General features: G+C 48.4%; 1 non-coding gene and 1 pseudogene across 2 annotated transcripts; both read right to left on the bottom strand.

Moving 5' to 3' along the window:
* Positions 1 to 10270: 10270 nt before the first annotated feature.
* On the bottom strand, positions 10271 to 10434 carry LOC148139348 (U1 spliceosomal RNA). The gene has a single exon (XR_015753724.1). It is a non-coding gene; the product is annotated as a U1 spliceosomal RNA (small nuclear RNA).
* A 5467-nt stretch (positions 10435 to 15901) lies between these two features.
* Positions 15902 to 25104, bottom strand: LOC148139347 (uncharacterized; annotated as a pseudogene). The gene is made up of 6 exons (XR_015753714.1): positions 24922 to 25104; positions 23217 to 23283; positions 21826 to 22170; positions 20387 to 20425; positions 18249 to 18357; positions 15902 to 16867 (listed from the first exon to the last, which is right to left on the bottom strand). The product of XR_015753714.1 is annotated as an uncharacterized LOC148139347 (transcript).
* Positions 25105 to 25185: the final 81 nt, after the last annotated feature.

The following is a 25185-nucleotide window of genomic DNA, read 5'->3' as shown; positions in this document are numbered from 1 at the left end:
TGTTATGAGACTGCCCTCGGGGTTGTGGGAGGTTCGCAATCTGCTTTGAGAGCGCAAGATTTCTTTTAATTTTAAAATTTATGCTTTATTCATAGAAATGTCTTTACATATATGTGTTTTCTCACAAATGCAGGGTACAGTAGCAGATCAAAGAAGCTATTACACATTGGAGTTTTACTCTCATCAATAAACAAAAGGCATCTCTTAGATTAGATTATTTACTGTGTGGAAACAGGCTCTTCAGTCCAACAAGTCCACACCGACCCTCTGAACAGCAACCCACCCAGACCCATTCCTCTACATTTACCCCTTCACCTAACACTGTGGGCAATCTCGCATGGTCAATTCACCTGACCTGCACATCTTTGAACTGGGGGGGGAAACCGGAGCACCCGGAGGAAGCCCACGCAGACATGGGGAGAATGTGCAAACTCTACACAGACAGTCACTCGAGGCGGATACCGAACCGGGGTCTCTGGCGCTGTGAGGCAGCAATGCTAACTACTGCACCACCGTGCCACCCACAAGATTGCATTTACAGAATATGATAAAGAGGTTTATACTACCCCGATTATAGCGGGTCAAACTGAAGTTCAGGCTGTTCTCCCTGCTCCCAAAGAAGAATTGAAGCATGATCTATTTCTAAATGGGGAGAACATTTGGAAATCTAAAGTGCAAAGAGACTTGGGAGTTCTAGTCCACAATTCTCTCAAGGTAAAACTTGTAGGTTGAGTCAGTAGTTGGGAAGGCAAATGCAATGTTGGCATTTATTTTGAGATGAACAAATAACAAAGAAATTTACACGAATAGGCCCTTCAGCCCTCTAAGCCTCTGCGGATTCAGCTTCTCTGTCTAAACCTGCCACCTATTTTCAAAAGCTCTGTGTCATTTTATTCCCTCCCCATTCATGTATCTACCTGGATATATCTTCAATGACGTTGTTGTTCTAGCCCCTCCCACCTCCACTAACAATGTGTTCCAGGCACCCACAACCTTCTGCCTGATGAACTTTCCACACATATCTCCCCTAAACTTTGCCCCTCTCACTTTGAACATGTGACCCCTAGTGATTGAATCCTCCAGTCTGGGGAAAAGCTTCTTGCTCTCCATCCTGTGTCTACTTCTCATGATTTTTTAGGCCTCAATCAGGGCCCTCCTCAACCTCCGTCTTTTCAATGAAAATAATCCTAATCTACTTAACCTCTCTTCATGGTTAGCCATGGTCCACATTCTTTCAGTAATGTTGGGACCAGAACTGCACGTAGTATTCCTAATGTGGCCGAACCAAAGTCGGAAACAACTGTCACATGACCTGCCAACTCTTGTACTCAATACCCCGTCTGATGAAGGAAAGGATGCCATATGCTTTTTTGACCACTCTACTGATCTACGTTGCCACCTTCAGGGAACAATGGACCTGAACACCAAGATCTCTCTGTACATCAATTTTCCCCGGGACTTTTCCATTTAATCTATAGTTCACTCTGGAATTTGATCTTCCAAGATCCATCACCTCGCATTTGTCCGGAGTGAACACCATCTGCCATTTCTCTGCCCAACTCACCAATCTGTCTGGATTCCGCGGTATTCTCTGACAGACTCCTTCACTATCTGCTACTCCACCAATCTTAGTTTCATCTGTAAACTTGCTCATGAAGCAACCCACATGTTCCTGCAAATCATTTATGTACATCACAAGCAACAGTGATCCCAGCACGGATCCCTGTGGAACACCATTGGTCACAGGTCTCCATTTTGAGAAGTTCCCCTCCACTAATACTCTCTGTCTGCTGTTGCCCAACCTGTTCTCTATCCATCTAGCTAGAACAGCCTGGACCCTGTGCGACTTCAACTTCTCCATCAGCTTACCATAGGGAACCTTATCAAATGCCTTACCAAAGTCCATGTATATGACATCTACGTCCCTTCCCTCATTAATCAACTAGGACTTGAATATAAAAGCACAGATGTACTTCTGAGGTTCTATAAAGCTCTGGACATAGAGTCATAGAGATACACAGCATGGAAACAGACCCTTCAGTCCAACTCATCCATGCCGAACAGATATCCTAACCTAATCTAGGCCCATTTGCCAGCACTTGGCCCATATCCCTCCAAACCCTTCCTATTCATATACCCATCCAGATGCCTTTTCAATGCTGTAATTGTACCAGCCTCCACCACTTCCTCTGAAAAATGTGTTGCTGGAAAAGCGCAGCAGGTCAGGCAGCATCCAAGGAGCAGGAGAATCGACGTTTCGGGCATAAGCTCTTCTCCACCACTTCCTCTGGCAGCTCATTCCATACACGTACCACACTCTGTGTGAAAAAGTTGTCCCTTAGTTCCCTTTGAGGTCTTTCACTTCTCACCCTGAACGTATGCCCTCTGCTTCTGGACCACCCACCCGAGGGAAAAGATCTTGTCTGTTTATCCTATCCATTCCCCTCATGATTTTATAAACCTCTATAAGGTCACCCCTCAGCCTCCGACACTCCAGGGAAAACAGTCCCAGCCTATTCAGTCTCTCCCTGTAGCTCAAATCCTCCAAACCTGGCAACATCCTTGTAAATGTATTCTGAACCATTTCAAGTTTCATAACATCCTTCCGATAGTACGGAGACCAGAATTGGACACAATACTCCAAACTCTGCCTCACCAATGTCCTGTACAGCCGCAACATAAAATCCCAACTCCGATACTGAACCCTCCAACCAATGAAGGGAAGCTTACAAAATGCCTTCTGTAATTGATCTGTGACTTGACTTTCAAGGAAGCGTGAACCGACACTCCAAGGTCTTTATGTTCAGCAACACTCCCTACTTTCAGAGCAAATCCATGGAATTCACTGCCACAGAAGGCCTAGTCAGTTACAAATCACACCATGACAGATTCATTTGGAAGCACTAGCTTTCAGAGCGCTGCTCCTTCATCACGTGGTTGGGGAGAATAAGATTGTAAGACACAGAATTTAGAGCAAATGTTTACAGTGTGATGTAACTGAAATTATATACCGAAAAAGACCTCAATTGTTTGTTAAGTCTCTCATGTTTTAGAATGACTATGTTGGTTTCTGTTCTTTCATACATAAATCACAAAATGTTTTTTTTTAAAGTTACATTCTCAAGTGAACTTGAGCAAGTTACATCCATTTGAGAGGGTCCGATAACTGTAGCGACGCCATTTTCACTTTGGCAGAGAGCCGTCCGACAGTGGTCTTTCCCCACTGTGTCTTGGCAGCAGTTGCCCCAAGCTTTAGTATGTTCTTCAGTGCATAGTCCAGGATCTTGCGATGTGCCAGTCTGCAACGCCCGGTCAGGGTCAACTCCTTGCTCTGGAAGACCAACAAGTTTCGGGCAGACCAAAGAACGTCTGTCATAGAGTGGATGGTCCTCCAGGTGCAGTCAATGTTTGTCTCGGTGTGTGTCCCGGAGAGCACAGAGTCACGGAGCTGCTCGGGGACAAACCTCGACCCAAACCATTACATCTCCCTCCAGATGTTATTTGCAAAGGCACATACCAGCAGGAGCTGGGTGACAGTCTCTTCACCAATGCAGCCACTTCAAAGGCAGTGTGCGGTGGCACATAGAAACCGGGCACACATGAAGGATCGAATGGGCAGTGCCCTTCCCACCACCAGCCAAGTGACATCATGGTGCTTGTAGCAAAGTTCCGGCCAAGAGGCATTCTGCCAAATTCCTTTGACAGTGTGCTCAGGGGACCACATGTCAGGTTTGTGAGAGCTGCTCAGGAGAGTCAAATTAATCTGTCCGTGGGGGGTGGAGGGGGTGACCCAAAGCATTCAGAAGACAAAAGAGAAGCTTGATGATGGTATAGATGTAATGAAACCAAGTTAAAAAGTAATGGCAGTGTTGGTAATTCTCGTACTAATCAGGGCAGGCAAGAGCACGGCAGGAAACAAGGGAAGCCTTCAGTGAAATTGCATTGATTTCAAAGCAAGGGGCCTGACAGGTAAGGCAAATGAACTCACAGCGTAGATTGGAGACAATAGACTGGTGAGCCTAACGGCTGTGGTTGCTAAGTTGTGAGAGGGGATTCTGAGAGTTAGGGTCTCGAGGCATTTGGAGAGGTGAAGACCCATTTGGAACAGTCAGTGTGGCTTTGTGCGTGGCAAATGGTGAAAGGTGCTCTCTGGTCTTCTGAAAAATTGTTGGTCTTCCAGACCAAGGAGTTGACCTTTCCCAAGTGTTGGAGGCACATTCCAAGGTCCAGGACTACATGCTGAGGGACGCACTAAAGCTTGAAGGCAGCTGCCAGCAAGACATAGTTGGGAAAGACCATTGTCAAAGGTCTACCTGCTCAAGGTAAACAGGGGTCCATTCAGTTATTGGACGTTCCTGGTGCATCAAATACAGTCATAGAGTCACAGAGATGTACTGTATGGAAACAGACCCTTCGGTCCAACTTGTCCATGCTGATCAGATATCCGAAACCAATCTAGTCCCACCTGCCAGCACCCGGCCCACATCCCTCCAAACCCTTCCTATTCATATACCCATCCAGATGCCTTTGAGGTTGCCTGTACAAATAAGAGATTCCTTTGGTGTGTTTGTTGGAGAGCATCACACTCCAATGTTTACTTGATTTCTTCATGTGCTATTTCACAGAACTAAACTGTGTCTGTGACTATATATGATTTGAAAATGCCGGTGTTGCACTGGGGTGTACAAATAGAGGGTGGGGAGTGGAACAGGCTGCCAGAGGGAGTGGTGGAGTGGAGTACAATTTTGTCATTTAAGAAACATTCGGACAAGTCGATGGATGGGACAGATATGGAGGAGTGTGGACCAAATACAGGCAAATGGGACTAATTTAATTGTGAACACAAATACATTAAGGACAAAAGGATAACTAGGGAGAGAAAAGGGGGCCCTCAAAGATCAGCAAGGAGTTGGGATTTTATGTTGCGGCTGTACAGGACATTGGTGAGGCAGAGTTTGGAGTATTGTGTCAAATTCTGGTCTCCTTACTATCGGAAGGATGTTGTGAAACTTGAAATGGTTCAGAATACATTTAAAAGGATGTTGCCAGGTTTGGAGGATTTGAGCTACAGGGAGAGACTGAATAGGCTGGGACTGTTTTCCCAAAAGGATAACTAGGGAGAGAATAGGGTGCCCTCAAAGATCAGCAAGGCGGCCTTTGCGTGGAGCTGCAGAAAATAGGAGAGATACTAAACGAGTATTTTGCATCAGTATTTACAGTGGAAAAGGACATGGAAGATTTAAAAAGTCGCGAAATAGATGGTGACACTTTGCAAAATGTCCATATTACAGAGGAGGAAGTGCTGGATGTCTTGAAACGAATAAAGATGGATAAAACCCCAGGACCTGATAAGGTGTACCCTAGAACTCTGCAGGAAGCTAGGGAAGTGATTGCTGGGCCTCTTGCTGAGATATTTGTATCATCGATAGTCACAGGTGAGGTGCTGGAAGACTGGAGGTTGGCTAACGTGTGTCCTTACTACCCTTCTTAAAGGGTAGTAAGGACAAGCCAGGGAACTATAGACCAGTGAGCCTGACGTCCATAGTGGGCAAGTTGTTGGAGGGAATTCTGAAGGACAGGATGTACATAGAACATAGAAGAATACAGCGCAGTACAGGCCCTTCGGCCCTCGATGTTGCGCCGATCCAAGCCCACCTAACCTACATTAGCCCACTATCCTCCATATGCCTATCCAATGCCCGCTTAAATGCCCATAATGAGGGAGAGTCCACCACTGCTACTGGCAGGGCATTCCATGAACTCACGACTCGCTGAGTAAAGAACCTACCCCTAACATCTGTCCTATACCTACCCCCCCTTAATTTAAAGCTATGCCCCCTTGTAATAGCTGACTCCATACGTGGAAAAAGATTCTCACTGTCGACCCTATCTAAACCTCTAATCATCTTGTACACCTCTATCAAGTCACCCCTAAACCTTCTTTTCTCCAATGAAAACAACCTCAAGTGCCTCAGCCTTTCCTCATACGATCTTTCTACCATACCAGGCAACATCCTGGTAAACCTCCTCTGCACCTGTTCCAGTGCCTCCACATCCTTCCTATAGTATGGCGACCAAAACTGCACACAATACTCCAGATGCGGCCGCACCAGAGTCTTATACAACTGCAACATGACCTCAGTACACCGGAACTCAATTCCTCTACCAATAAAAGCCAGTACGCCATATGCCTTCTTCACCGCACTATTTACCTGGGTGGCAACTTTCAAAGATCTGTGTACATGGACACCAAGATCCCTCTGCTCATCCACACCACCAAGTATCCGTCCATTAGCCCAGTACCTCATCTTTTTATTACTCTTACCAAAGTGAATCACCTCACACTTAGCTACATTGAACTCCATTTGCCACCTTTCTGCCCAGTTCTGCAGCTTATCTATATCCCGCTGTAACCTGCCACATCCTTCCTCACTGTCTACAACTCCTCCGACTTTCGTATCATCCGCAAACTTGCTCACCCAACCTTCTAACCCCTCCTCCAGGTCATTTATAAAAATGACAAACAGCAATGGTCCCAAAACAGATCCTTGCTAGTGACGGCACTCCAAGATGAACCTTTGCCATCAACTACTACCCTCTGTCTTCTTCCAGCCAGCCAACTCCTAATCCAAACCTCCAACTCACCCTCAATGCCATACCTCTGTATTTTTTGCAGTAGTCTACTATGGGGAACCTTATCAAACGCCTTACTAAAATCCATATACACCACATCTACCGCTTTCCCCTCGTCCACCTCCTTAGTCACCTTCTCAAAGAATTCAATAAGGTTTGTGAGGCACGACCTGCCCTTCACAAAACCATGCTGACGATCCTTGATCACATTATTCCTATCCAGATGTTCATAAATCCTATCCCTTACAATTCTCTCTAAGATTTTGCCCACAACAGAAGTGAGACTCACCGGCCTATAGTTACTAGGGTTATCCCTACTCCCCTTCTTGAACAAGGGAACCACATTTGCTAGCCTCCAATCTTCTGGCACTACTCCTGTAGACAACGAGGACATAAAAATCAAGGCCAATGGTTCTGCAATCTCCTCCCTTGCTTCCCAGAGAATCCTAGGATAAATGCCATCAGGCCCAGGGGACTTATCTATTTTCAGCCTTTCCAGAATTTCCAACACCTCTTCTCTACATACTTCAAAGCCATCCATTCTACTTAATTGTGACTCAGTACTCACATTGACAACAATGTCCTGTTCCTGATTGAATACTGACGAAAAGTATTCATTCAATGTCTCCCCAATCTCTTCAGCCTCCACACGCAACTTCCCACTACTATCCTTGACTGGACCTATTCCTACCCTAGTCATTCTTTTATTCCTGACATACCTATAGAAAACCTTAGGGTTTTCCCTAATCCTACCAACTAAGGACCTTTCATGTCCCCTCCTTGCTGCTCTTAGCTCTCTCTTCAGGTCCTTCCTGGCTACCTTATAACTCTCAATCGCCCCAATTGAACCTTCACGCCTCATCTTTACATAGGCCGCCCTCCTCCATTTAACAAGGGATTCCAATTCCTTATTAAACCACGGCTCCCTCACACGACCCTTTCCTCCCTGCCTGACAGGTACATACTTATCAAGGACACTCAATAGTTGCTCCTTGAACAAGCTCCATATATCAATTACGCCCTTGCCTTGAAGCTTACTTTTCCAAGCCACACATCCTAAGTCATGCCTCACCGCATCATAATTTCCCTGCCCCCAGCTATAACTCTTGCCCTGTAGTGCACACTTATCCCTCTCCATCACTAGAGTAAAAGTCACCGAATTGTGGTCACTGTCCCCAAAGTGCTCACCTACCTCTAATTCTAACACCTGGCCTGGTTCATTACCCAGAACCAAATCCAGTATGGCCTCACCTCTTGTTGGCCTATCTACATATTGTGTCAGGAAACCCTCCTGCACACATTGGACAAACACTGACCCATCTCACGAACTTGAGCTATAGCTTTCCCAATCAATATCAGGAAAGTTAAAGACCCCATAACAACCACCCTATTACTTTCACTCTTCTCTTGAATCATCCTCGCAATCCTTTCTTCTACGTTTCTAGGACTATTAGGAGGCCTGTAAAAAATCCTAACAGGGTGAGCTCACCTTTCCTATTCCTAACCTCAACCCAAACTACCTCAGATGGCGAGTCTTCATCCATCGTCCTTTCCACAGCTGTAATACTATCTTTGACAAGCAATGCCACACTTCCCCCTCTTTTACCCCAACCTCTGACCCTACTAAAACATTTAAACCCTGGAACCTGTAACAGCCAATCCTGTCCCTGTTCTACCCATGTCTCCGTAATAGCCACAACATCGAAGTCCCAGGTACCAACCCACGCTGCAAGTTCACCTACCTTATTTCGTATACTTCTTGCATTGAAGTATACACACTTCAAGCCACTTTCCTGTTTACAGGCACCCTCCTTTGAAATTGATGCCATGTTCCTAACCTCCCTACACTCCAGGTCCTGCACCCTAAAGCTACAGTCTGGGTTCCCATGCCCCTGCAGAGTTAGTTTAAACCCCCCCCAAGAGCACTAGCAAACCTCCCACCAAGGATACTGGTGCCCCTCAGGTTCAGGTGCAGACCATCCTGTTTATAGAGGTCCCACCTTCCCCAGAAGGAACCCCAGTTATCCAAATACCGGAATCCCTCCCTCCTGCACCATCCCTGTAGCCACGCATTTAACTGTTCTCTCTCCCTATTCCTCGACTCTCTATCACGTGGCACGGGTAACAAACCAGAGACAACAACTCTGTTCGTTCTAACTCTGAGCTTCCAACCTAGCTCCCTGAAAGCCTGCCTAACATCCTCAGTGCTCCTCCTACCTATGTCATTGGTGCCAATGTGGACCAAGGCTTCGGGCTGCTCCCTCTCCCCCTTAAGGATCCGGAAAACACGATCAGAGACATCACGTACCCTTGCACCTGGGAGGCAACATACCAAACGTGAGTCTCTCTCGTTCCCACAAAACCGCCTATCTGTGCCCCGAACTAGCGAGTCCCCAATTACTATTGCTCTGCTCTTCTCCACCCTTCCCTTCTGAGCAACAGGGACAGGCTCCGTGCCAGAGGCCTGAGCCCCGTTACTTACCCCTGGTAAGTCGTTCCCCCCCCACAAGTATCCAAAACGGTATACTTGTTCTTGAGGGGAACGGCCGCAGGGGGTCCCTGCACTGGCTGCTTCCTCCCAGTCCCCCTCACTGTCACCCATCTATCTGCCATCTTTGGAGTTACTACTTCCCTAAAGCTCCGATCTATGACCCCCTCTGCCTCCCGAATGATCCTAAGTTCATCCAACTCCAGTTCCCTAACACGGTCTTGGAGGAGCTGGAGATGGGTGCACTTCCTGCAAGTGTAATCAGCAGGGACGTCCATGGCATCCCTCACCTCAAACATGTTGCAAGAGGAACATTGCACTGCCTTCACTGCCATCCCTCTGAAAGTAACCTTTTATAAAAAAAACTGGGTCTAAAGAATACAACAAGCAAAATGCAGCACTTACCTACTTACCACAACGGGTCTTATTATTTAGGTTAGAGGAGGAGGGCGGGTGGGAGACACTACCTCTGTAGTGCCTCGGGTTCTTCTCCTGCGCGCTTTTAAAGGGAAAAAAAAACCTACCCGGCTGCCCCTCTGGTCTTCGTCACTTCCCCCTGCTGCTCCCGCTCTTTCTGTGAAGAGAGAAAAAAACACCGCTGCCCGCTACCGGTAAGTAATTTTAAAACAAACTGTCTTACCTTAGCTGCTGCTCGCACTCAAAGATGTATTTGGAAAGGCAAGGACTGATTAGGGATAGTCAACATGGCTTTGTGTGTGGGAAATCATATCTCACAAACTTGATTGAGTTTTTTGAAGAAGTACCAAAGAGGGCATAGGTTTAGGGTGAGAGGGTCAAAGATATAAAAGCGACCTAAGGGGCAAAGTTTTGACTTAGAGGATGGTAAGTGTATGGAATGAGCTGCCATGGGAAGTGGTGGAGGCTGGCACAATTGCAAGATTTAAAAGGCATTTGGATGTGTGTATGAAGAGGAAGGATTGAGGCATATGGGCCGGGTGCTGGCAAGTAGGACTAGATTAGGTTGGGGCATCAGGTTGGCATGGGCGAGTTGGACCCAAGGGTTTGTTTCCATGCTGCAGATCTGTATGAGTGTATAAGAGTGTGCAGCATGTGCAATTTAGGCCGAACAGCCTGCACAAAGTACAAGCCAGTGGCATGTATTGGAAAATCTGCTTTTTGCTTGTAAATCAGGGGAGAGCGCGAACGCAGTGCCCCACTACCACAAATTTTGCAGTCGAGTATCCCGCATTTGGGGACATCGCAGGCGTCAGCACACCCGAAGTGCAATGGGATAGCCTCGTCCTGGGAGAACCACCTTGGTGATCATGGTATCTCCCCTGCCAGGTAAGTATGCTCAATGGTCTCACTCGCTCAAACCCAATAACAGCCCATACCTCTTACACTCATACTAACTGCGTTTTCGAAAATCTGAAATGCATCTCTCTAAGGTTCTCTGTCTGCACAACAGCGCAATTTCTCACCGGGTTCACAGAACATCCAGAAAGACTCATGTTTCACTGAATACGACACTCACTGGGCGACGTGAGAAGTTGCGCTAATTTGCATTTCGCCCTTAAACCGAGATGCTCCGCCCTTCCTTGCCCTGCCCCCTTCACACTGTCTCCTTCTTCACCAAAACAAAGCCCCAGAAATCCCTCATACACTGGAAGCAATCTGTTATCAAACACTGTTTACAATGTGAGGTGAACGCGAATAAAAGCAATTTTTAAGCTTTGCTGGTGAAACTTGAAAGATATTTTGAAATCGCTTTTTTCTAATCCCTACAAATTGAACAAATCTTCTTTTGTGAAACTGCAGCTTTGCAATCTTACCCCTCTGTGTTCCACCGTGCAAATCAATCACTTCAGGAGACCTCACGGTTAAGATTAAAGGTGCCAGGAACAAGGAAATCTTTCTCAACGCTGTTTGGATGTGACATTAAACTGAGAGCACCACCTTTTCTGGATGCACATTCCACATTTTCAACACACTCTGTTGTTTCGAAAAACAGTCGCCTGTGATTCAAATGTAAATATTATTTTCATATGTCTTGGATATAGTTGCTTACTTATACTCATAATGACACGTGGTTATTATGGTTGAAGTACAAGATTAGATTCCCCACAGTGTGGAAACAGGCCTTTCAGCCCAACAAGTCCACACAGACCCTTGGAAGAGTAATCCACCCAGAACCATTTCCCCTCTGATGCACTGAACACTACAGGCAATTTTAGCACGGCCAATTCACTTAACCTGCACACCTTTGGACTGTTGGAGGAAACCCACACAGACATGGGGAGAATGTGCAAACTACACACAGTCTGTGTATATCTGTCTGACTTGATCCAAGTGAATGCTGCAAGCTTCCTGCCTTCATACCGCAGTTCCCACAGTCCTATTAAAACCTATTCCATATCATCAATCAGGGTAACGGGTGTGCAGACCTGTTGGTCTGGCCTGATCCAACTTCAGTTATCCAGTTCTCCCAGCAGGCCATTCAATTGGCCAATGTTGTTTTCAGAATCCCAAAAGAGCCTGTAATCTCTTTAAAAAGGGACAAGATAGCAAACGATAACATATCCCTCCCAGATCGTCTCAACACCTTCTATGCCCGCTTTGAGCAGAATTTCGGTGGAGAGGTAACACCTATTCCAACAAGTCCTAATGAACCTATCCCAACAGTCACTGCATCAGAGGTCAGATCAGTTTTCCTTCGTGCAAATCCAAGGAGAGTGATGGGGCCAGATGGAGTACCAGGCCGTGCACTCAGGGCATGCGCAGACCAACTGGCAGAGGTCTTCTCGGACATCTCCAACCTCACCCTGCAGCAGGCTACTGTCCCTGCCTGTTTCAAGAGGGCCAACATTATCCCTGTGCCTAAGAAGGCTCGTGCAGCATGTCTCAATGACTACCGCCCTGTGGCCCGAGCTTTGGTGGTCAGGAAGTGATTTGAAAGGTTGGTCATTGCATTAATCAACACCAGCCTCCCCACTACTCTTTGACCAACTCTAATTTGCCTATCGGACCAACAGATCCACGTCAGATGCCATATCACTTGCCCTTCACTCCTCCCTGGAACATCTTGACACCAAGAACAGCTATGTAAGACTCCGACTCATTGACTACAATTCTGCCTTCAACACTATATTCCCTCGAGACTGATTACTAAACTTAGTGTTCTCAGACTGAGCCCCACTCTCTGCAACTGGATCCTCACTTTCCTGACCCACAGGCCATAATCAGTGAAGACTGGGGACAATATTTCATCCTCACTAACACTCAACACTGGAGCCCGCCCAGGGGTGTGTACTCAGTCCCCCACTGTACTCACTGTATACCCACGGCTGCATCGCCAAATACCAGACTAATGCCAGTTATAAATTTGCTGATCACATCACCACAGTCGATTGAATCTCAGATGGTGACAAATTGGTCACAGACGGGGAGGTGGAAGACCTTGAAAAATACTGCACTGAGAACAATCTAGCTCTCAATGCCGGCAAAACCAAGGAACTCATTATTGACTTTCGGTGGGATGTTACTCATGCCCCGCTACACATTAACAGAGGTGGTACGAGTGGAGAGTGTCTAGCTCCTGGGAATGGTCATCCACAACAAGCTTTCTTGGACTCTTCATGTGAACGCACTGGTTACAAAGGCCCAGCAATGTCTCTTCTTCCTCAGGCAGCTGAGGGAATTTGGCGTGACGGAAAATACTCTTGCCAACTTTTATAGGTGCACCATCGAGAGCAATCTGTCTGGATGTATCACTACCTGGTATGGCAACTGTACCATTCAAGATCAGAGACGGTTACAGAGAGTGGTGAACTCTGCTGGACAATCACAAAGGTCAACCTCCCATCTATAGAATCCATCTACCAGGCCTGCTGTCAAGAAAAGGCTACCAGCATTCTCAAAGATCCATCCCACTCTGGCAATGTTTTGCTACAACCTCTGACCTGCGTGTGTATAACACTAATGCTCCTGCTAAGGGCCTGAACATAATCTAGCAGGGCAGTGGCAGCAAATCCTGGTGCAAACCAGGACTGCATTAAAGTGTGCATCATGTCCCTCTTGCCCATGTGGCCAATGCCATGGGCTGCGAGGGTCAGTGAGTGTAGGTGGGCTCTTGGGCAAACGATGCGGCCGTCAGGGTATATGAGCAGCTGGAGGGAAGGAGACCGTGTGGTGCCAATGCGGGGCCCAACTCTCCTTTCCTTGCGGTGGAGAAGCCTGTTGGCCAGCTCGCACTGCCTCTATCGAGTCAGGCAATACTGGGGCCTTCCCTATTCTGGGGTGTGCAGGGGGAGGCAGTGCGGCCTCCCAGGCTGCTGGGTCAGCTGAGGCATTCCCCAGGGTGACACAGTCAGTGGCAGAGGTATGGGCAGCTCATTTTATAATGGCTAGGGCGGAGGGTAAGAGGACCGCTTCCAGGAGGTTAGAGGTCAGCGCAGCGTGTTGTAGTGGCCTCCCTGCTGACGTGATGAAGCCTCTCTGTTTCCAAAGTAGGCTAACATCATGGACGACTCTGAAGGCACATCTAGAGTTAGTATCAATGTTTGCAATGGTGCAAGCCCCAGTGACCAGAAACAGCTCCGCAGCCTGTCCGGATGTGCCATCTGGCAGCGCAGCTGACTCTAGGACTGTGAAAGGGGAACAGACGGCATACCCTGCCAGTGTACAGTGGTCTGAGGGCCTGAAGGATTAGCCATCTGTATAGAGTATGAGGTCAGGATTGTCTAGAGGTGTTTCACAGATGTCAGCGCGTGGAGTGACAACCTGCTGAACAAGATCTAAACAGTCCTGGTCATCCGCAATGGCGTTCTGAGTGAGTGGGAGCAGGGTGGTGGGGTTCAGAGCAGGGGTACATTGTAGGGACAGGTCAGCTTTAGACAGTAAAGCGACCTCATCGCTAGTTCTCCGGGTGGCAGTGAAATATTGGGTTGCTTCAGAATTTAGCAGCAGGGAGACTGAATGGGGAACCAAAACAGTCTGTGGGTGATCCAGCACAATGGGGGTTAGCCTTCTCTACTGTTCCCACGGCTGCTGCCATAGCACTCAGATATGCCAGCATTCCCCATACAACAGGCAGTAAGTGTACAGAGTCAAAAGCAACAGGGCGCTGGGGATCCCCAGGCAGCTGTGTTAAAATGCTGGATGCAAACCCCTCGGATTTGTTGACGTACAGGTAGAAGGGCTGAGAGTAATCTGGGACCCCCAGGGCTGTTTTAGATCAGTGAATGCCTGTTCCAACTTTGGTGTTGAGGTCACTTTTGCTGGCTGCTTTGGTGAGGATGCCTCCCACAGGGGTTTGTCAATGGCACGGTGGTCTGGGATCCAGTGCCTGCAAGAATTCCCCATCCCCAGGAAAGTCTGCAGCTGAGCTCTTGTGACTGGTGGGGGAAGCTGGGTGATGGTCGTGACTCTCTCTCTCTCTCGAGATCATGCCCTGAGGCCATGTGAGAGTTTGTACACCAAGTACTGGACTGGGTATGAGCAGAGTTGTATTTTCTCCATGGAGACCCTGTGTCCATCCTTTGCCAGACAGCAGAGCATCCTGTATCCATGATTCAGTGGAGGTGGAGGCCAGTAACAAGTCGTCTGCGTATTGCAGGAGGGTGCTGTTGCATGGCAGGTGTAAAGTAGAGAGGGTACAGTGTGCTGCAGCGGCATAGACTATGTGGCTCTCCGTGTAACCCTGGATAGGCCTGGTCCATGTGTACTGGCAGCCGCCGTATGTAAAAGGGAAAACAAAGTGGCTCTCAGGGGACAGTTTGATGGAGAAAAGAGTTGAGCAGAGGTGAGTTACAGAAAAGCAGGTGGAGGAAGCAGGGATGCTGGTGAAGATGGCGTTAGTGTCCGGGACCACTGGGGAGCAGGGAATCACAATTTCATTGACAGCCCTCAGATCCTGGAGAAAACATCACTTTCCTGGCCTCCCGGGTTTTGGGATGGGTAGGATGGGTGTATTACAGGGATTGCTTGTTGGCACGAGGACACCCTGTTGTAAGAGGGAGTCAATCACCAGCTTGATCCCTTCTACTGCTGCCGGGGACAGTGGGTATTGCTGTAGAGATGGCAGGATGGTTCCATGTTTGAGTGTGACAGTGTGTGTGGTGGTGGGACGGACCTCACCTGACCTGCATGGCTGGGGTGCTGTGCCCACAGTGCTGCTGGAAGCTCCGCTAGCAACAGGGGGTTTTTGTAGGAAGGGGCAGTGCCTGGGGCTTGGGTGGCAAAAGAGGCCTGGAGTGTTGCAAGAGGGCAGCGTACACAAAACTCATCCTGTCCAAGTCGGGCAAACTGTACCGGGGGGGACGGGGCCTGACAAAGGGATGCAAAGTGGAGGGGTTACACTTATAAAAGTGAAAGCCCAACCCTGGTCCAACTGAGGGCGACTCGAAGTGTGTGCGAGCACGAGCAGGCACAGTGGGAGCTGGCAGGGTCGGAGGTTCCAGGGCTGCGGGATATTGTTGCCTGCAGCATGGAATACTGTGTGTATCCGGGATTTCCAGCGGGAGACCCTGAGGGGAGCAGTGGATGCTGGCATCCAACTCGCAAAACGTCTGCCCACCCAGGAGCATGAAGCAGCAATGATTGCATTATCGGGGACAGTGACAGGTCCGACGCTGAAGTTGACAGGCTCAGATAGAAGCCCCACCATGGGTACTCCCTAATGAGATGCAGCAGGCTTCAAATTATGTGGTGCCCGAAACCAAATGTAATTATGCCAGTATCATTTTCTGAAAGCCACGTTGGTGGTTTGAGAGATTTAAAACCGTCTTCAGACGCAGTTTTACAATTTTCTTTTGTATTTTAATTAAGCCATATAAAGTTCACATTTATTCTTGTGCAGAGTCATTCTGTACCTCAGTGCAGGATGCTGAAATGTTACTTACACTGTATTGAATTTTAATGGATTATTTTTAAAACAAACATACTGCCGAAAAGTCTGACAGAGAAGCAGAGTGTAGTCTGATGCCAATTTAAGTATAGTGCGACAACTTTAATCCACTTTAGTCAATTCTTTGACTAGTTAGAGAATGCCAGTAGGACAGTCATGGTGTGTCAGAAGGGTGGGAGCATTGATACCGTATTAATAAAACTTAGGCATAACTTTCAGTTCATAAGCACCAATGGTTCCTTAAAAGAAAAACCATCATAGATCACCAAATGCAAAATAAATCAAGTCATCTCTGGATCTTGAGTTGCAGAGATTGAAACAGATATTCATAGAGTCATAAAGATGTACAGCATAGAAACAGACCCTTCGGTCCAACACGTCCATGCCGACCAGATATCGCAACGCAATCTAGTCCCACCTGCCAGCACCCGGTCTCAGGGGAGCATTCCTGTACATGACGTCGGCGACGAGGAGACGCCCGCCCACCACCTCCTTAACCTCAGAGATGGTGAAGTTGCCTCCTCTCAACAGGATACCCAGGCCGGAGGCGCGGCTATCGTTGCCCCCCGACCAAACTGACGGCCCATGGGCCCACAAGCTCGACCATCTCCTGTAGCTGCTGAGGTGCGGTATCCCACACTCCTGCAGGAACAGGACGTCGGCTTTAACGTTGGCCAGGAAGGCCATCGTAAAAACACATCGCGTAGCCGATTTGATGCTACACACATTTGCTGGCGGTTTTGTTCTCCAGCCGCTCCATCCTGATGCTCAGGTGCTGTTGGTACATGGCTCCGTGCTTCACCTGAACAGGTCACCTCTCTCAAAGGGTCACCATTCAAGCTTCATTTCGATCGCTGGAGTGTTGGCTTCGAACACAATTCCTAGAAGAGAGAAACAAGCAGAGAACAGGTTAGAAGAATCCAACACTCTGGACGCGAGTGTAAAGGGACTGTTCAGGACAATTAAATAACCGTCATCATCCTTTTCCAATGGCAGCTGGAAAATGGGTGATAGGAGCTGTACGGTGACGGAGCACAGAGTGTAGAGGAGAGGAGGCTTATAGGGGAGACAATGGGCAAGAGCTGGGCACTCCACAGGAGCTGTGCTGGCTGACAGAGGGAGGGCCAGAGGAGAGAGTGAGAGAACCCTGCAATAGTTCCTCCTCCCACAGTGAGGGCTGTATGTGGGGAATGGCGGGGAGCACAGAGATGTGGATATTGAGAGAAACAAAGGAGATGGTATTCTCAGTGACTGAACCCTCCAATACCCAGGATAAGGGATGGGCTGTGTGGTTCAAAAAGTGCAGGAGAGTGAGCAACAACTTGCCTTTCAATAGCACCTTGTACATTGTGTAGTATAGGAAAAGACAAGAGAGAAAGAGGCATTGGAATAGCAGAGGGAGAAGAAGGGAGAGAAACTTGGTCAAAGAGGTTTAGGTGAGGAATTGCAGAGCTTCCGAGCCAGGCAGCTGAAGGCACAGCCACCAATGGGGCAGCAATGGAAATATCAGGGAGACAGGAGCACAGAGATCTGAGGGCTGTACAGCTGAAGGTGGTTACAGATCGGGAGGGCTGAGGCCATGGAGGGATTGGAAAAAGGGTGGGAATGTTCAAATCTGTCCATCTCAGTCTGAAACAGATTTAACGATGGAACATCCACACCTACACGGAGTATAAACGTGAACCAGTTTATCTCTGTTTGCAGCCTCTGTAGCCCCCTCACAGCTTACTTTCCCACTGAGCTTTGTATCAGCAGCAAACTGGGACAATCCCACTCTATCCCCCCATCTCAGTCACTGATATAGATTGTGAGTCACTGAGGTCCCAGCACTGATCCTCGCAGCACCAGTTACATCCTGACAACTGACAATGACCCATTTGTTCCTGCTCTGTTCCTGTCCATTAACCAATCCACAATCCATGCTATATGCTATATTACCCCCCAATCCCCTGGGCCCTCATCTTGTACAACAACCTATTGTGTGACACCTTCTCAAATACCTCCTGAAATTCCCAATATGTGCCCCATCCTCTGGCTCTCCAGTGGGATAATATTTGCTCCTTTCCAATCCCACTAGGACTGTTCAGCAGCAAGAGGATGACAAGCTGGAAGTGACTGGATGCTGCTGCTCAATGACAGGCTGGATTGAAGCATCCTCACAGCTCAGGGAATGGGCAGGGACAGAGCTCAGCAACATTTCACACAATGTTATACAAAGATCAAAGGGTTACCATGGAAATAGTGGAACATTCCAGAACTCACCATCTTTGTCGCTTTAGGACAATGTAACCCACAATTCCAACAACAAAAACAGCACCAATCCCAGCAGCAAATCCCAATCCAACTCTTGTTCTAGTTGTGACTCCAGGACCTAGAGACAGAGTGAAGCCATTAACAGACTGGGACACACAAACTAAACTAACAGCAGAGACCTTCAGCACCTAGTGTTTCAGAACCAGCCCCAGTACAAACAGATCCTGGGTAATTCTAGTCCTGGAGGGATGTGGGAGGTTAGATCCCAATAATCACACACACACCAGATCACCCCACAGCTCCTTACACACACACACACACTGCCCCACAATGTGATAGATACATGCTTTCCAATAGCGAGAACTGGACACTGACCAGCAGCAGTTTCCCTTCAATTAAACTGAACAGCAACTGAAATTATTGTTAATTTTACAAGGAAAGCAAAGTGTTTCACACTGCCTTCATCCAGGGTCACTTCCTCCAGACTGTATCTCTCTGTGCCCTCACCTCTGGTGGGCCTGTCCTTCCACTGGGACAGGACATACCCTGGGATGGTGATCGGGGAGTCTGGGATGTTGTGTTATTTCTGTCAGTGTGACTATGTCCCACAGTGTCCCAAGTTGGACCCCAGTCCCCAGATGTTAGTGAGGGGGACTTTACAGGGTCAGCTGGGCTGGCTGTGTCATTGCTGTGTCCTGATCCGATGCCTGGCTCACAGCCAGTGACCCATTCAGTTTTATTGTGGATTTTCCTGTCTCGGGGTTTGGCACAAACTGATTGATGTGCTCAGACAATTATAAAGGGCAGTTAAACCTTCCCCAGGTTAATGTGGGACTGGAGTCACATATAGTGAATAATGTGAATTTAAATTCTGAAAGTACCACAGTGGGACTTGAACTCTCACTATCTGATTTATTAATTACTTATTTAGTAACATACCCCCACACTAACATTCGCACAAAATCAGAGGTTAGGTACAGAATAGAAATTAGAACTGGAACAGAGATACATATAGAACCAGGGAAATCCCAACATGAGAACCTTCCCTTTCTCCAGGGGACTGGGTGGAAGGCCAGGTTACACCTGGATCAATATTACTCGACACTGTCTTCAACCAGCATCACTCCCAATCCCATCAGTTTCCCAACAGAAGGGTTCCGTTCACATTGTACCGAGACTCTCCACACAGAATTCCAGAAACACTGATGCCCGTGGGAAGCAGGAATCCTCAGAGTTCTGTATCTGAGGGACGGGAAGGGGAGTCTCAAACTGAAATAACAGTCCCAGGGAGTTTAAGGACCAGCTCCATGTAACAGTGACCCACACCCACTCAGTTCCTTGGAAGCGATCTCCTCTGTCGACAGGATAGTGACGGCAGCGTGTGGTACACTTGCCTTTATTAGTCAGAGCATTGAGTATAGGAGTTGGGAGGTCATGTTGGGACTGTATAGGATACTGGTTAGGCCACTTTTCAAACATTGTATGCAATTCAAGCCTCCCTCCTTTAGGAAGGATGTTGTGAAACTTGAAAGGGTTCAGAAAAGATTTACAAGGACATTGGCAGCATTGGAGGGTTTGAGCTACAAAGAGCGGCTGGTTTGACTAGAGTTATTTACCCTGGAGCGTTGGAGGCTGAGGGGTGACCCTATAGACGTTTATAAAATAGGGGCATGGATGAGGTGAACTGCCAAAGTCTTTTTCCCAGGGTTGGGGAGTCCAAAACTAGAGGGCATAGGTTTAATGTGAGAGGGGAAAGATTTAAATGGGACCTAAGGGGAAACATTTTTCATGCGAACGGTGGGGTGTGTATGGAATGAGCTGCCAGAGGAAGTGCAGGAGGCTGGTACAATTACAGAATTTAAAAGGCATCTAGATGGGTATATGAATAGGAAGGATTTTGAGGGATATGAGCCAAGTGCTGGTAAATGGGACGAGAATAATTTAGGGTATCTGGTCAGCATGGATGATTGGACTGAAGGGTCTCTTTCCATGCTGTATAGCTTTATAACTCTATGGGACTCTCACGGAGTCATTCTTTGGTAAAATATCACACAGCATTTCAAACCTTCCAATGTTCCTCCCTGTCTATCCAGCATGATGCAATGTAAGAGCTGAAAACACATGCAGTAGTTTAGAAACAGATTTACCTGGTACAGGTGTGTTCGGTCCAGGTGTAGGAGCTCGCTCTAAAGGAAACATCATGTGTTTAGTACGGTGGGTGAAACAAACTACAGAAATGTTCAGAGACTCTGTTGGGCTTGAGGGAAATACACCCAGGGAGGAATGAGGCTCAGGTCAGACTGATCGGGGGGATCAGGAACAGGATTGGGAGTGAAAATTCCAACAGGATTGCATTAACTGTGAAAGGTAGAATGGAAGTTTTCCAGAGTGACCCTGAGCAGGATCATTCCCAGCAGTTTACATCCCCCTGTGGAGAGAATCCTCACAGGATCCTGGGCCGACTGGGATACACTTTCAAGGTCAGTGCACTGGGTCTTGGAAAGGCTGCTTGGGAGGGGCTGTGGGTCCCACCTCCTGCAGCCCAACCTCTGGAGAGAAGGACCATGTTTCTGGGGAGGAAGTGCAGGTTCTCACACCGTTAACCCCTTCCATCACCCAGTTTGGTAGCTCCAGCCTTCAGTGCTCAGCCAGCTCGCTCAGTTTATTATTGAGTAACCCTTGGAGATGGACAGGGAAGACCCACTCAGTAGATTCTGTGTCCATGTGACCCTCAGTGCTTCCTCCAAGTGGGGGTGAACATTGTGGGGTACCCATTGATCAGCTGAGGGAGGGCAGTCGGTGAGAACCAGCAGGAGGTTTCCAGGTCCATGTTTGACCCAAGGCTGAAAGACTTCATGGGGTTCAGAGTCAATGTTGAGAAGCCCAATCCCCTCTCCCTGCTGACTGTATCCCCTTGATGTGATCAGACACATCCCAGGATGGTGATAGTGCAGTCTGGGGTGGCCAGGGGATTCTGTCAGGATGGCTCTGTCACACAGCCCAACATACAGAGCCCAGAGGTCAGTGATGGGTCTTTGCAGAGTTGACTGGGCTGGGTGTGTCTTTGTTGTTGCGTGGTTAAATCCCTGGATCACAGCCTGTAGGTCTGTTCAGGTTTATTCCTGTTCCTCTTCATCATGGAGAGATTGAAAATCATTGTCAACTCAGGTAAATGTCCCTCAGGTTAGTGTGGGACTGGAGTCACATAGAGGCCAGACCGGGTAAGGACAGCAGGTTTCCTGAGGGAACCAGTTGGGGTTTTACAACAATCCAACAGCTTCATGGTCAGCAGTTCTGGGAAGGGTCACTTGACCCAAAAAATTAACTCTGCTTTCTCTCCACAGATGCGGCCAGACCTGCTGAACTTTTCCAGCAATTTCTGTTTTTGTTTCTCATTTCCAGCAACCACAGTTCTTTTGGTTTGTATTTCGCTTCATGGTCTCTTTTATTGGGGCTGAATTTACGTTTCCAGAGTATAATTCAAATACACTATTTAGATTATGTCCGAGTGGTATATAATCCCTGCACAACCACAGACAGAACATCACAGATTAAATACTGAACATCACAAGGAGATCGCTCTCACCTCTTACAGACAGATCGACAGAATCAAACTGCTCCAAATCAAGATGCACACCCACTCTCTTTCGGATCCAACACTGATACACATCCTGGTCTGTCTCCCTGAGGTCAGAGATCAGAACTGACCAGTTGCCTTGTTCCAGTTGATCTTTGAACAGGTTCGCTCGGTTTCTGAACCGTGGGTCTTGTTGGGCCAAATCATCACTCCCATCGAGAAACTCATATAAAATTTCCTCCTTCTGTGTCCTCCAGATTACCCATAAATCAGAGACTGGGACATTCCCTTTGTAGGTACAGGGCAGCACAACCTGCTCCCCAAGGAACCCAGAAACTGGGACAGGCGAGTCACCTGGAAAAGATTGAAAGGATTTATCCATAGATAGACCCTCCCTGCTGGTACATTACATCCCAAGCTTCACATGGTTACACTGCGATGCTGGATTTACAAGAAGCTCTGATCAGTAACTCACTGCTTTCATTTCTGGGGGAAGGTTAAAGCTCAGACATTGAGGGTCTTCAACTAAAAGCAGCTTGTGCTGGATATTTGTCAGCACTGAGCATCTGGACAGCACTGAATCACATGGTTCCCATTTGGGAGACTGGGGAGTGGGGGAGGGAAGGTGCACCGTGGGAGATGAAGTTCAGGAGCAAAAACCCTAAATTTTCAGTTAAAGACTAGAATGGCAAGAAGTGGAGGTGGAACACTAGAATGTGTGCAGAGTGTTTGGGACAGGTTGTGAGGACCCAGAACCTGCCCCTCACAAGACCCAAAGCCTAATCTCCACTCCCAGCACTGAGCAGCAGCACTTTAAATCATATGTTTGGATACACACTGAGACAGTGCAGGGTCGGGAGGGAAGGTGCACAACTGGAGGTGGAGTTCAGAAGCAAAAATCTGAATGTCTAACTTAAAGAAGGAAATGGGGTGGGGAGGGGGGGTGGTGGAAAGAATGCATCTGAGGATGTGCAGTGAGTCAGGGACTGGTTGTGGGGACCTTGCCCCTCTCCCACATACACTCAGAATCTGTCCCTCACAAGCCCCAAAGCCAATTAATCTGCTCTCCCACACTCTGAGATAATTGCCACCTCTGTCTGATCCCAGGTCATTCCCAGATACCTGATCCCTGTGACCAGTTCCCCAACCCAGTGTCACTGAATGTTGCTCAGTGTCCAGATGCCACTGTTCCCATTCCAGGGGTTAATCTGAAGACATTTAGTGCCTTCCTTTCAGCTCTCTCTCATGATCACGGTGTGTAATGTGAACTTATTGTGTCCCACTCCCTCAGTGGGTCCACTTGCAGCCCACACAGCACCTTAAAGCAAGAGGAATTCCTGACTCCCCCCACCCCCAGCCTTTGATCACTGCTGAAATGTCCCAGCACTCACAGCACTGACCTAAAACAGCAGCAACAACATTTAGCAGCAGCAGCAGCGGGGGGAGTAGTTTCTGGGAGCTGTGTCTCTGCAACAAGAAAACATAGTCAGTCCCTTTCCAACAGATTCCCTTCCTGATCAGGATCAGTGGTGCTGAAAGAGCACAGCAATTATTCCTTGCTTTTATTCCTGATGAAGGGCTTTTGCCCGAAACGTCGATTTTGCCTGTCCTCGGATGCTGCCTGAATTGCTGTGCTCTTCCAACACCACTGATCCAGAATCTGGTTTCCAGCATCTGCAGTCATTGTTTTTACCAACAAGAAAACATAGTCAGTCCATTTCCAACAGATTCCCTTCCTGATCAGGATTAGTGGTGCTGGAAGAGCACAGCAGTTCAGGCAGCATCCGAGGAGCTTCAAAATCGATGTTTCGGGCAAAAGCCCTTCATCAGGAATAAAGGCAGAGAGCCTGAAGCGTGGAGAGATAAGCTAGAGGAGGGTGGGGGTGGGGAGAGAATAGCATAGAGTACAATAGGCCAGTGGGGGAGGAGATGAAGGCGATAGGTCAGGGAGGAGAGGGTGGAGTGGATAGGTGGAAAAGGAGCTAGGCAAGTCGGACAAGTCCGGACAGGTCAAGGAGACAGTGTTGAGCTGGAGGTTAGAAACTAGGGTGAGGTGGGGGAAGGGGAAATGAGGAAGCTGTTGAAGTCCACATTGATGCCCTGGGGTTGAAGTGTTCCGAGGCGGAAGATGAGGCGTTCTTCCTCCGTGCGCCTGGTGGTGAGGGAGCGGCGGTGGAGGAGGCCCAGGACCTCCATGTCCTCGGCAGAGTGGGAGGGGGAGTTGAAATGTTGGGCCAAGGGGCGGTGTGGTTGATTGATGCGGGTGTCCCGGAGATGTTCCCTAAAGCGCTCTGCTAGGAGGCGCCCAGTCTCCCCAATGTAGAGGAGACCGCATCGGGAGCAACGGATACAATAAATGATACTAGTGGATGTGCAGGTAAAACTTTGATGGATGTGGAAGGCTCCTTTAGGGCCTTGGATAGAGGTGAGGGAGGAGGTGTGGGCACAGGTTTTACAGTTCCTGCGGTGGCAGGGGAAGGTGCCAGGATGGGAGGGTGGGTCGTAGGGGGGCGTGGACCTGACCAGGTAGTCACGGAGGGAACGGCCTTCCTGATCAGATTGATGATCCCGCTCCGTCTCCGGGTGATGACTGACAGATACAGCCCATGAGAGGGGCTGGGACTTGGGGACTCGGAGTGAGGGGGAGGGCGGGGACAATCCACACAGTTACTAAAGATTGCAATCAACATTTTGGTGCCATTTTGCGAGTTTCCTTCTCTCTAACGAACATTCTTAGCGCCGTCGCAAACGCCGCAGCCTCGGCCCTACTCTCATATTTCAATCTTTTGAACTTTCTGTCCACTCCCCACTCCCTCAGTTCACTCCAAAATAACCTGTTGTCCCTCAGAAACTCGCACCTTTCCGATTGTGAGAAACCCCGGAGCAGGAGCCTGTTTGTCTGGTTCAGCTCCATCTCCCCCTCCCTCAGTTCACTCACACATCACTTTATAAACTTCTGAGAAGTCCCAGCCCTTTCTGTCTGTGTCTGAGATTGTCAGCGTTTCCTTTTAATAAAGAGGTGATTCACTGCTCGGAAAGTTTCCCCCAGATCCCCCTCCCTCCCTCCCTCGGTGTCCCCGGGTGGGAGACACTGACAGTAAGTACCTGCAGCTCCTTTCCCGGGACCGGGACCGGGACTGCGATCAGGATCAGGGTCAGACACTGACAGGAGACCGAGAAGCTGCTGAGAAACATTTGGTAAAACTCCACGTTGGAGGGAGAGCGGATCGTGTCTCAGATACAGCCCAGAGCCGATACTGCAATGTCCCCCTGGATTCTCTCCCTCTCTCTCTCTGTCCTGGTCTTTAAAACTGGCGCCACTTCCGGGGGGGGAGGAGCTTGTTACAGACTGACCCACATTGTACTGTG

Source organism: Chiloscyllium plagiosum, unplaced genomic scaffold, assembly GCF_037043375.1.
Source record: "Chiloscyllium plagiosum isolate Xiang-an unplaced genomic scaffold, Cpla_swu_hap1 HiC_scaffold_38, whole genome shotgun sequence".
NCBI classification, from domain to species: domain Eukaryota; kingdom Metazoa; phylum Chordata; class Chondrichthyes; order Orectolobiformes; family Hemiscylliidae; genus Chiloscyllium; species Chiloscyllium plagiosum.
The sequence above is the reverse complement of the archived record's forward strand: the minus strand, read 5'-3'. Positions and strand labels throughout refer to the sequence as shown.